The sequence below is a fragment of the Podarcis erhardii genome, assembly GCF_964252035.2.
Source record: "Podarcis erhardii genome assembly, chromosome: 11".
Lineage (NCBI taxonomy): Eukaryota > Metazoa > Chordata > Lepidosauria > Squamata > Lacertidae > Podarcis > Podarcis erhardii.
In genome coordinates, this window is record NC_138501.1 from 2299960 (window position 1) to 2313325 (window position 13366).

General features: G+C 41.7%; 1 protein-coding gene across 1 annotated transcript in view; it reads right to left on the reverse strand.

Moving 5' to 3' along the window:
• The window catches only part of ALDH1A1 (aldehyde dehydrogenase 1 family member A1), a 62237-nt gene extending 56309 nt beyond the window's left edge, over positions 1–5928 (reverse strand). Inside the window, exon 1 of the mRNA XM_081881021.1 lies at positions 5805–5928. The gene's annotated coding sequence lies outside the window, so the exon portion shown is untranslated. The remainder of the gene's footprint in view (positions 1–5804) is intronic.
• Positions 5929–13366: the final 7438 nt, after the last annotated feature.

The window sequence follows — 13366 nt, forward strand, 5'->3', positions numbered from 1 at the left end:
GATTTAGCAAAGACTGCATTGTGCTTGTGTACAGTGCTGATCTACTGTTGTTTTTCAGAGCTTGGTCAAGATAGGTCAAATAAGGACATGCACATCTTAAAAGCACATGCCTTAAACAAATTGCCTGAAATATATCAACATTTTTTATAAGCCCGCTCACCCCTTTTTGTGCGGCAGCATTGTGGGATGGAGGAGGCTTCACTGGGGCCCCGACGCGGGATTTCAAATTGTGATCCCATCCCTATCCGGAACTGGATCCTACCTGCACCCTGCTTTGGCAAATGGGACTTGGGCTGTGCCGGGCGTGGAGCCAATGGAGCCAACGGTGGACTTCTCTCGGATCTGCTCCTTGCCCATTTAAGCAGCCAGCACCTGGGGTCTCAGCCTGTTTGTTCCTGTGCCGGGTTTCCCTGCCTACCCACCCTCGGTTTAAGCTGAGAGTCAATGCCTTTGCTGTGGCTACGGTGGTCACCGTCCTTTAAGGGGCTGGGTAGGAATTTGCCCACTGGGCTAATTGGCACTGACCCAGTGGTTTTGCCTACCTCATAGCAATCATCACAACTGGTGGAGCATTGGGGCAATCCTTTGTTTTGGATGGACAGGAGGTTGTAGTCTCCACCTGCCCCTCCAAACACTGGCGTATCCCGTTAAAGGGATCTGGGGGGAGTGGCCATGTCCGTGTGCCCTGGCAGGGCCAGGACCGAAGGCACTCCCCCAGACGGTGGTCCCTGCGGGGGTCATCCTATTGGATGTAAGTCTGGGAACCCCACCTGGATTGGCAACACGTCACTTTCGGCAAGCAGACCAGAAGTATTTAGATTGCCCCATGCCCAAGCCAAACCTCTTTCATCTGTATTCTATAAAGTTGTGGCCTGTTTTGACCCCAAACCCAGTCTTATTGGTCTCTTATTATACTGGTTGGGGTATGGGAAGTCTGATGCCTGGTCCGGCAATGGTCCAGGGGCTGAATCCAGATGAGGAAAGTGCCGTTGAACTTTCCATAGGCATGATTGGCCACTGTGAGAACAGGATGCCTTTGCCTGGATGGCCTTTTGTTCTGATCCAGAAGAATAAGTTGAATGAACAGATTTATGTTCACACACTAGATCATCACTTTCTTTTCCCCTGCATGCCCCCCAAATTTACTTCAGAGCTCCCCGCCCAACCCCCCAGGGATAGATGTTGAGTGTGTGCAGGGGGCTCTAGGGAGAATGAAAAGAAGGTGAAGTTCCACAGTGTGAGCAGACTTCCATTTTTTTCCACACATGGGCAGCATTGCATACAACCACATATATTTAATAAAAAGCACACTGAAGTTGTTGTCAGACATGCAATCAGATGAGTTCCATAAGAGATTCAAAGGATCTTTTGTTGAAAGGAGGATGCACAACAAAATAGCAAATGTGGTTTGGTGTAAATATGTGTTAAGCAAGCACAGTGGGGCAAAAATAAATAAATCCTAGTTTCACATATTTACTGATGGCAGTGATTGACCAGGAAAGAGAGCTTGGGATTGTGGTAGGTTAGTAGCTCAGTGAAAACATGGTTAGTGTGTGGCAGTAGTGAGAAAGGTAAATTCCATGCTTGGGATTAGGAAGAAAAAAACTGAAAATAGACCAGACAGCATCATAATGCATTTTTATACATCTATGCCGTGGCTGCAACTGGCATCTGGTGTTTAGTTCTGATCACCACATCTCAAATATGAAACAGTAGAGCTAGAAAAATAATAAAAAAGCAATCAAAACCATCACGAGTTTGAAGGAGCTTGCCTAAAAGAAAAGGTCAAGGGTTGAGTCCTCATAGTTTTGGGGGGGGGGGTGTGAGGATTGACTGACATGATACAGATTTATAAAACAACCCACGGTGTGGATACCATTTCCCCCCTTCCTTTCCCAAGAGTCATGCAATGAAGATGGTTGGTAGAAGATTCAGAAGAGAGAAAAGAAGATGTGGGGATGACCACTAGTCTCGATGTTGGGGACTGCACTTAAATTTATAGAGGATCAATATAGGCAACGATTCGCCCCACAGATGCCCTGCAGAAAGACAGAGGCATCTTCCCTCTTAGTGCTTTGGTAGTCTCAGGGTCAATCTTATTAGAATGATAGAAAGCAGAATGTGATGTTGCAATAAGGAATTGAAATTGCCGGAGGGGGGGGGGGCTTGTTTCTTTCTTTAAAAAGAAGGAAAATTATACTATGGTGGTGGAGGGAAGAGCACGCACCCATCAAAAGACAACCCCCCCCCCCCCATGTTCTTTTTTTAAAAAAAAACTTTTCATCTCTTTATTTATTTTAACCAATTTTTAATTGGTTTTTAAAGAAATACAAATACATTAACCATGAAACACTTTCCAGCAGTACATCTAATGGTTTTGTTTTATCCATTGTCTCTAGACGTACAGTGTTGTATTGCTAAAGGAGAAATGGTAGCCTCATACTATGGGACTACATCACGCTCACTATTGGTTAAACGAAAACAAAAAAACAAAAAAAAACCCCACCACCTCCTGCAAGAACTGTTCCAAAGTGTGTCCAAGCAGCAGGTCTCTCGTGAAAGCTTTACAACGGAGGTGACAGAAACACTTTCGAATCACAATGGGCTCAGAAAGGGCCACAGCTCAGTGGTAGAGCAACACAGAAGATCCTAGGTCTAATCCCTGGTATCTCCAGAGAGGGCTGGCCAATGACCCTTCTCTGAAAGCCCAGAGTAGGCAATCCTGAGCTCAGTGGGTCAGTGGTCCATCTTGGTACAAGGCAGTTCCCTTTGTCCTTAGCACTTTCTGGAATAGGGCTTTAAAAAAAATCTGCAGGTGTTTGAGAGGTGCTATGAACCCCCTGAAAACCCAGTTACAAGTAAAGTTGGGGCTCTTGTACAGCTGGGGGAACGGAAGGATGCAAGTCACAGATAACAAGATCCAGGTAAACTGCACAAACCATTGAAGTGGTAATCCTGTCTATGTACACTTACCTAGGAATACGCTCTGCGTAACAACTGAGAGTGGTATTCAAAGTTAGTGCTACACAGAGTAGACCCATTGATGTTAATGGACACAAACAGTGGGTTCATTAATTTCAACAAGTCTACTCTGAACACAGCAGAACACATTGTAAATGTGCATTAAGATCGGGTGTTAGCGTGTTTTAGATCATAAAAGTATCAAGTACAATTTGGGGTGAGGGGAACCCCACCAAACCTCTTGGCCTTACTTCCATGTAAATGTGTTTGGACCTGGAATGCCCATCCTTAATATCCTTATATCAAAGTAAGCACCATAGAAACAGTTAATAGTAACAAACTAATAATGAATGCATTCAGGATAAGGGTGTACAGTACTGTACTATTATCTGCAAACATTCTTCTGTGCAGCTGCAAACTGCTTATGCAAAATCTATATCCAACTATTTAAGAACAGAAGGGAAACATTGGCTACTATTCAGCGATCTATAGCATGAATATTAAAATGACTGAAAGGGCAGGAGTCCCAAACTGGATGGTAGGAAGCATTCTCAAGGAGAAAATCCTGCAGGATATGGTGGGAGCTTTAATTTAAATGGGGGTTATAATGGACCTTCAGTTTAGAATTAGAAAGTTCTATTAGCAAATTATTGGTACATACGTTAGATCACGGTCAATGTTCTTAGGATTAAGATTAATGGGACTGTCATCTACATTATCTAGAAATAGCTGCATGATCCTAACCTCGTCTTCTCTTAACTAAGTCCTATGGAATTCAATGAGGCTTACTCCCAGTTTAGCAGGGTTAGAATTGCAGCCTTAGTCTCTGTTTTTATTTATATGAGATTGCTTCCAAAAATGTGCTTAGGGTATCATCCAAAACAGAAGTACATTCTGTTAAAATATTGGCATTTACTTCCAACATAATTTATAATTGATGTGTAAATCATCTTAAAGCCTAATATTTCAGTTGAGTTTAGACAGATAAAAGCATGATAAGAAAATCAATGAAATGCTTGAAAATGAGACATTTGTATTGGAAGTCTCCATAAAATTTTAACCCAGAGTAAATACTATGCCTAGGTTATTAAGAAGTATTAAATAGTCAAAGTGGGTGAAAAACTCAAGAATGATTATATTTCATTTTATATGTGTTTATTTCAAAAAGCAATGAAACATACAAAGGCAAATGGCAAAGCAAAGCAAATCCTTTAAAATACTGTTCTAGGATTGCAAAATAATCACAAATGAATTATTTGTAGTGTTGTAAACTAACATGCTTCTGTTTGAACCGTGAACTTCAAAGTCATCAAAGGTTAGTGCCTCTGCCTTGACTTTTCAGACCTGCAATATCTTAAACATGCCTAGTCATATTATTTATAATAACTCATTTTACTTTTAAGTATATTTATTTTAATCCAGCCGACGTTCAGACTTGCTGGTTAAGCTTGAGATGCACATTCAGCTGGGGTAAATTAATCTGTCAGGAGGAATATTAAAATGTTGCAAAGAAGAACAAGGAAAACTCAGTCACAAGCAATATGGGTAAAATGTATATGTTGATTAATCAGAATCTTCTCCCCTACTTCCATAGATTGTGAGGCAAGGCAAATGAGTGATTTATCAAAGAACATGTATTAAAAGTATTCCAGGTTCTTCTGACAACCATCACTAGAACTATTGGTACGTCTAGTACATGAACAAATTTGAATATCTGAAGTCAAAACTTTAGTCTAAATTATAACAGGACAGGGTTCTTAACATTGCAAATATTATTCTGTCTTTCTTTGCACAGAGGAAATCTCCTACAGTAGTTTAAATTTTAAAAAGCTGCTTTGCTTAAAACAAAAATGTTGCAATCCATTTATTTCATTTTACTTTTGTATGTAGCACGCCCTTAAGACATTAAATTTACTAGCATCTTTCACTGATTCCTACCTCTGGTGAATGCCAAAGTCTAATTTGTTTTCTTTTGAATAATTTCAAAAGCTACATTTTGAACCATTTGAATCATTTCATATCTGCATTTCAAAAGCTGAAATGGAAAAATAAACCACTTAAAGGCTCACTTGATTATGTTATTACATAAGACGTCCGCCTATCCTTCAAGGGTTATTATGCAGGATTCTAAGGACACATAGGAGAGAGTGGCTGTTTTTGTAATAAATGTTTCAACTTCAACATCACTAAAGTCAACAATACATTGTCTGCATTTGAGTATGTTCTGCCTAGCCTGGATCGCTTTTAGGAACTCTAGGAACACTTCTGAAACATCAGTATCTAGGGGCATTTTTAAGCAGGGTTTTTCCCCCCTATCAGCTTTACTAATTTCATCTGATATAATTACAAATATGCACCTTGGGCATCATCAGCAATTCACTTTTTCCTATTTCAGATTCAGCCATTTCTAATGAGAAGTATAAACAAGCAAGAGATCCTTCCTAATAAATATAATGTGTATAATATATATAATGTATATAATATAATTCATTTCCTTTTATTTCATTGGGTAGCAATTCTGTCTGCTTCCTTCTCAAGTGTACTGTAAACTATTTGCATGATGGTTCTGTTTGCTTTTCACTTTCAAAGAAAAACTGAACAGACCGTCTTCATATATCACACCATTCACTGTTGTGTAGATGTATTTGGAAGCCAACATCTACATGCTGCAATTTTATAGCATTGCTGTTTGCATTGCACATACAATTAGAGCATTCCTAAATAGGCAGTAAAGGATCTTCTCTGAGATCGCTCCAAAGTAAGCATGATTTAAGTGCCAATTTCAACCAATTCCCCCGCCCCCAAAGAAATATATAAAGATAATCAAGAACCCAAGGTCCTACCTTTCCCCGTGCACGTTGAGTTCCTAGATGGGATGCACTTTGCTCAAAAGCACACTGCGTCCTATAGTCTGTGATCAACACTGCAGTCAAAGCATCACGCATGACCTCTCTCTATATATGCACACAGCAGTCACCGCAACAAGTGGCTATCGAGAGTCCTACTTCATCCCCCTGTTTATCAAGTGAGGTTACTCATAGAAACAGATCCTTCAAGCAAACACTAAATCTCCATTGGGAGGAAACTGAATGATACACTTGGAGGAGGAGGGGGAGGAGGATCTTATTTTTGACATAGCAGATGAAAATACCCACAGCTATTGCACATACCATTTATTCTGTTAACCATGTAATATACATTGTCATTTTGACGTCCAGACCATTTCTCTTCTTCCATCACCTCCATGTCAATCCAATTCACTCATTCTTACCAATGATGAAATGGGGGCGGTGAGAGGAAACATGGACAGATTGTTATCCTAGATCCTGTATTTGCAGGACGTTTTAAAACCAGCCAGATTAAGCATCGAGAAGATGTTAGCCTTGATAAAGGAAGCCCCACTGGCTTTCTGTCTCCCTGAGACAATGAAATCACATAGTTGTGTCTGTGTGTCTTTCTGTTTGGGATTGTTCTGTTTTAACACATAAGAGATTGAAGGTTGACTACTAGTCTTAATTAACTCAAGTTAAACTAATGAGGGTGGGGGGAGGGAGAGGGAGAGATTGAAGGTTGGGGGAGGGGTGGCTACAGAAAGAAAACGGATCATTAACCAAGAAGGGTTCAGTTTCAGCTAAGAGTTAGGTGGAGGAATGGATACAGCCAGACTCCATTCTTAGCAGGGGGAAAGTTTGCTAAATGCTATTCTTTTGATGCTGTAAGTAAATATTTAACTTGCATCTGGGAGAAGCCATCAGAGACCATCTGGAGTTAAATTCCAGTTCCTATTTTCATTTGGATGCATTTTAAACTAGATTCCAAAGCCAAAGGCTTTCTACTATCCCTACTCTGCCCATTCTGCTTCATTTCAACATATTATTGTCCTTATGTGGAGGCTGTACAGGTTTATTTAAGAGCCATAACATCAAGCCCTGCCTGATTATGGGCAACTTCTGTGATACATCCAAAACCAAAGCACCGGCCTCCACTAGAAACCTCCAAGAGCGGTGTGGTTTCTCCACAATGTCTATTATCCATGTTGTCAGCAGCATGCCTTGTTTGGGCCTCTGAACAAAAAAAGAGAGAACTATTTTTCAGCATCCTTCATGCAGAGTGGCAGAAGATAGAGACTATATATGTAGAATGTATAGTTAAAAATTTAAATGGCATTATTTCCATACACTCTTGGCTTTGTTTTCCCAAGATAGTCTACGCAAAACTGGATTTAGGGCTGTGTGTGAGGTTTCCCCGTGCAGGCGCTGAGCCAAGGGGTCTCAGAACAGAAGGTGAGAGGGAGGGGGCATGAAAATATTGGGCAGGGCACCAAATTTTGTCATTGCTCAGGGTGCCATATTACCAAAGTCCTCCCCTGGTCTAAGCTAGTGCATAGTATATCAGACGTACCAGTCTAAGACCTGAGAAGAACCATTCATCCTATGAGATCTTTGTTGATAAAAGCACCTGCTGTGCAAAGATTTGGCCTGACACAGGTAGAAACCTATGGTGCAATTATAGGGTGGCCTGGAACCCATGAGTTCTCAGGCATCTCTCAGTATCCTTAAGCAATGATACACGCGTTGCAAAGTATGGAACAAAATAGGCCACTTAGCAGCAGACATGGCACACAGAGGATGCATATGCAAAGTGAATGAGATGGCAGCCACCCACCTCAGCTTTGTCCTTCAAGGTGTGATAAAGCTCCTGACCAAACAATTCCTGCTTTCTCCTGTTTTAATGCACAAACCATTTACATGAATGCAGCCATGCCAGCTCACTAAATCACTTAGTTTTGCTGCTTGCCTCAGATTTCCAATGGACCAAGCCTTGGACAGGGTGCATGTCTGGAAGGTTTGAGTTCTTTTTAGTAGGTCACAAATTGTGTCAGCTTGATTTCATTCAACTGGTGGAGGAATTTTCTGCTGTTCAAATAAAACATAAAATAGTAAAAGGGGATATTTAGACAAGGTTATAAGAAAAGCAATGGGCATCAAGTTTGGGGTTATCCCAAAGGATGTGGCATCTGTGGTGTCCCCCCAAGTAGGTTAGTGGGGCTGGTTCATCAGTTGTGCCTTGTGGCTGCTGATCCTTCACAGTGCTGTCTACTGAGGATCAGCAGGGATCAGCAGATGGGATCACATAAGAGATTTCTGTATCCTGCTTAATTAGCACTTTTGCTCCTCCACACCTCTAGACTAAATTTCTTTGAGAAGAATCTGATCCTGTTTCACCACACCCTTTTCTTTCTTTCTTTCTTTCTTTCTTTCTTTCTTTCTTTCTTTCTTTCTTTCTTTCTTTTCAGATTTATCAGGATGTTTATCTTGGCAATTGTGCAGCTTCCAAGATTTTGATATGGGTTAGAGTGAACAGAACAAGCTGAAGCTTAATCCATACAAGATGGCAGTACCGTGGGTAAAGAAACTGGTTGAGGGGTGCAACTGGTGTGTGTGCAGGGGCCATATTCTCCTTGAAGGGCCATGTTTGCACATGGGAGTCCTGGTATGCCAGCTGTGACCCAACCTAGAAAAAGTAGACCTAGTAGTGGATAGACATGTCCTTGTTACACCCATACTAGACTACATACATGGGGCTGCCTTTGAAGACTATGTGAAAACTTCAGCTGGTGCAGGAAAGTGGTTGCTAGAGTGCTCAGTTGGACCAGGTGGTCAGATTACATTACACTGGTGGTTCTGTGCTGGTTCTGCTGGTTACCAGTGCATTTCCAGGTCCAATTTGAAGTGCTGGCTTTGTCCTTTAAAGCCTTAAGTGGTTTAGTGCCAGGCTATTTGAGGTTCCACCCGCATCCATATGAGCCCACCCACTGGAAGCCCTGAACATAGGCTCATCTTTAAAAATTAGATGACTGGGCACTCTGGTGCGGTATTCAAAGTCTTTTAAAACTGTTTAAAATGGCTCGCAACTGATGTGTTTGATAGGCTGCTATTAGATAATTTTACTGCTGTGGTTGGAAATTGTTTTATTCTGGTTTACATTTTAGTGTATTGCTATTTTTATATTTTGGTGGTGTTTATATATGTGTGTAGTACAGTTGTATTGTTGCCACCTTGGGTGGACATGGTCTGGAAAGATGGCTTAGATATATATTTATTGTGTGTGTGTATGGTACAGAAAGCCAAAAGTCATTGCCAGTGGAAAACACTGTAGCAAAGACTAGTGCATTTGTCTACTAATTAATTAATCGGAGGCAGAAGCCTAGGCCAAGAATTCTTTGGAACAATTTCCAAAATGCCGCTCCTGAAAGGCAGCAAGTGATCTCAAGCAGTGGGGTTTTGGTTAATTAAGAAAAGTAGGAGGAGTTTCAGCAGGAGGAGATCTGGGACCCAAGGGGGCAGGAGAAGGGGAGGATGGTCGTAGGTTCTCTGTGTTTCAGGTCAGTTACAAAACGAAAGCAAAGCCTTTGGCAAAGCCTTTGTTGTCTATACATGTGTATCTGTCTTCATCAGCCTTGGCCTTGACCGGGGTTAATAAAAGCACTGCTTGCTTTAGGAAAAACCAAGGGAATGTGACAGGTAACTGAGAAGGAAACTGCCGGCTGCCTTTGGCTTTGCTGTCGTTATTTGTGTCTAACGAGGCCAGCTCGTCGCCAGCCTCTTTGCAGATGAAATGAAGCGATGGGCCCAGCAAGGCAAAGGAGGCGCCGTGTCCTGACAGGCTGAGGTGTGACCTGATGTATCCTAACCATCCCAGACAATGTCAGAAGAACAAGGGAGAAGAGTGAAAAGGTGGAGGGGTCCAAAGTCCGGACTTGGGGTACCCGGAGAAAGGGAATGAAGGAAGAGGATGACAATATGCAACACGTCATGAAAAGGTGGGAGATAACTTATTCTCCTCCTCTTCTTGGTTACTACAAAAGAGTCTATAAGCAATTGATAAAAAGGTTAAAAGCTGAAATGGCATCACATATAAAATAATATGTTTCAACAAAACCATTCCAGTAACACACAAGGAAGCCCAGCAGAAAAATAACACTAACTCCAGCAGCAAGACTGTTTCATTCATCAGCCAGTCATCACACAGCTATCAGATGCGTGGGAGAAAAGATAAGTTTTAACCTGGTGTCAAAAGGATGTACTTGATGGCACCAGGTGGGCCTTGCCAGAGAAGAGCATTCCACTGATGGGGATCCACAACTAAAAAGGCCCTCTGCCTTGGGAGACAAGCCTCAAGTGAAGACTGAGAGGTCCACATAAGTACAGTACCTATATAGAGAGGTGCTCTGAAAGGTATTGGGATCCTGAGTCATAAAGTCATAAGGGGCCTTATGATTCAAAAACAGCACTTTAAACTGGGCCCAGAAACACCTAAACATTGAGATCTGGTCAATTTTATCCATATGCTTTAAAAAAAAGAAGAAGGAGAAAATGCTTTTCATTTTACACTGCAATCCAGACCTCTCTGGAACTGTCCCTCTGCCTGCCCTGGTGTTCTCCACCAGCCTCCACATGTGCTAGAAAAAGCTTCCTTCTGAAGAAGAAGGCAGAAGAGGGGGCCAGCCCGACGCAACCCAGGATTCACTGGATCTCAAGCTGGCCCAATTGCTTTCATGGCAGTGATGGCATAGGCCTGATTCAGAACCACTGGATTCTAAGCTCGCTCTGCTATCATCACTTGAGGGCATCAGCCCCACACTTGGTCCAATTGCTGCACCAGTTTAAGGCTTGCACAGCAATTTTGCTGCTGCTCACCTTTCACAATGGCGAGGGTTATTCATTTGCGTGTTCAGACCCAGAAACCTCCCCCCTAAATAAATTCATACATGACTCAAATTTTGGTTTGGTTTTTGGTAGAATTTAGGCCACAACTTTATTGATTACAGAAAGTGATTGGTTGCATAGGCTCTGGTCTGATTAGCAACCTGGACTAACTCTTCGTGCACACATCCATGTCCATGCATTTAACGTATTCATACCTTCCAAGGTCCCAATTTTCCAGGGACAGCCTCAGAATTATGAAAGACATCCTGGCTTCTGATTTGATCACAGAACGTCCCCATTTCCTCAGCCGTGCCGCCGCCACTGAGCTCGGAGAGGAGGATGAGCCAGTGCTTGTCCCGAGCTGCAGTGGCAGCAACTGCATGGGAGCAACCCCTCCCCCATGGCCGCTGCTGCTGGCCTCCTCCCTTGGGCAGCTCATAGTGGTTGCTGGAGCAGGCAAGGAGGAAGAGAGGCTGGCGCCACTGAGGCCCACCCCCTGTAATGCGCCAGCTCTAAGGGACAAGCAGAAGGCAGGACTGCCGGGGGCGGGGGGGAAGAGGGCATGAAATGGAGCACAAAGTCATGATTTAAAATAAAAATGCTTTGTGCATCCACATGTAATATAAAAATTTATAAAATTTATTTATTTATGTGTGTGTGTTGTTCTTTTTGTAAATCTACTAAAGAAGAATAAAATAAAATAAAATCAGGACAGGACAGTGCAGGCCGTGTGTGCTGTAGGTGTCGTGGTGGCGCCACTCGCCCTTCTTCTGATAGGAAATGCGGGGAGGGGAGGGAATGGGGGGGTCAAGGAGGGTCAGTTAGGGGAGTGAGAAATGTCTCTATTTCCATCTGAGGAATGTTGGAGGGTAAGGTCTGAGGGGAAGGACTGTATGGAAAATATGCAGGGTCACAAACAGCAGAATTTCAGTTCAAGCCAGTCTCTTCCTGGCAATCTTAATATACTGTTCTGAAGAAGGGAAAGTGTGTTGTAACAAATGTTACTGCATGTACTAGTTAAGAGCATTTTGTTGCAACAAAGGTTGCATTCCTCATTCCTTTCTCACTGTAAATGCAGTATAGTAGACCTTAAGCGGCCTATTTCTCTCAGTATTCTTTTATTTTCACCTCCCATCTTTCCCATTTTACTGTATATACATTGTAAATTTGGCGATCACTTCAATGGTCCATGCTTTTATCATTCATATTATAAATTTCCACTTCTTTCCATATCATGAGTTTGTAGATACCATTCTTTTATTTTTGAAGTAGAATTGAGTTGAAAATCCAAAGGAATATTAAATCCAGTAATTTCTGCATAATAATTTCTTAGACATAAGGAGACCTTGCACGTTTCCACTATAGCTGAAGAATAAACTCTTTTTAAAATTCACATCAGTCTTTACCCTTGCATTTTAAGTTTAGATGATAACCTTGAATACACCAAAAACATGGACATTTTACTCATAAACACTGCAAATAAGTTCTACTAACTTCCTTTGATTTTTAGCTCCTTTTGAAAACCTTCAGATTATTATTTTTTGAAGGGTAAAGCTATAATCTCATAATTGTATTAGAAAGGGAGGGAGAACACAGCAAAACATCCCGCTGGATTTAGGAAAACCATAAATGGGGGTTCTTTGTGCCACACCAGTGATTATATTGCTACCATAATAGTTTGTATTGCTGGTTGCACGGTAGTGAAAGTGGCTGGGCCCTCTGTAAGAAAAGAAGGAAGACCAGAGAGAGATGATTTCAAGGAAACAAAGAGTTTCACTTCGTCGACAGAGTATAGAATAGTAGATCTCAATAGGAAGGACAAAAGTCTTTTCTAGGACTTTTATGAGGGCATCTTATGCAAAAGGGATTTCCAGTGTTACAAATAATTCATCACTGATTAGCAGTGAACTGCTGTAAAAATTAACTATTTTGCTGGAGGACAGGTTAGCGGTTGAAGGCTGAGACTCTGTAGCTAGAATCCTGCTGTCCACACAAAATGCTCCTCTTACTGCATGCCAGTATTTATGCAATCCACACAGCTCAACTCCCTGTTGCAAATTAGAACCAATGGGGCAGGTTGTGTTTCAAAAATACCTGCATGTACTGGGGCAAACTTCACTTATAACCCAAGTTCCAAAAGAAAGAGAGAACATTGTAAGTAATTGCCTCAGCAGCAGCAGCCTATTGCTGACATTTAGTGTTAAATATTGCTGGTTGGATTAGTACATTTTTCTTGAAAGTTTCTGTGCCATCGATAGCTGTGTGATATGTAAAAACAAAACAACAAAAAATCCAGCTTTTCCTGCCATCATACATCCATGTTAAGTAATGCTATACTAGCTGCCTTTCTGCTTGTCACATAGCGGTGACAAACAGGGGGAAAGACCTGCCTGGAATAAGCGTGAATGGTGGAATGTACACTGGGCATCTTAAGTAAAGGGATGAAAATTCAGTTGGTTTAGAAGCTCACACTCAGCTACAACCCCCTTATACCATTGGCTCAGGTTCTTGAATCCTTTCAAGAGTCTGGAGGAGCTACATCTTACTAAAGAATTTCATGTGGATGAAAGTAGCTTTGAAACAATTGTTTTGTGATCTGTAATCAATTAATTTCACAATATCATTCTTCACTTACCTACCTTTTGTGTGGCCTTTTGATTTTTTTTACATTTTTGGAATGTTATATATTATGCAGT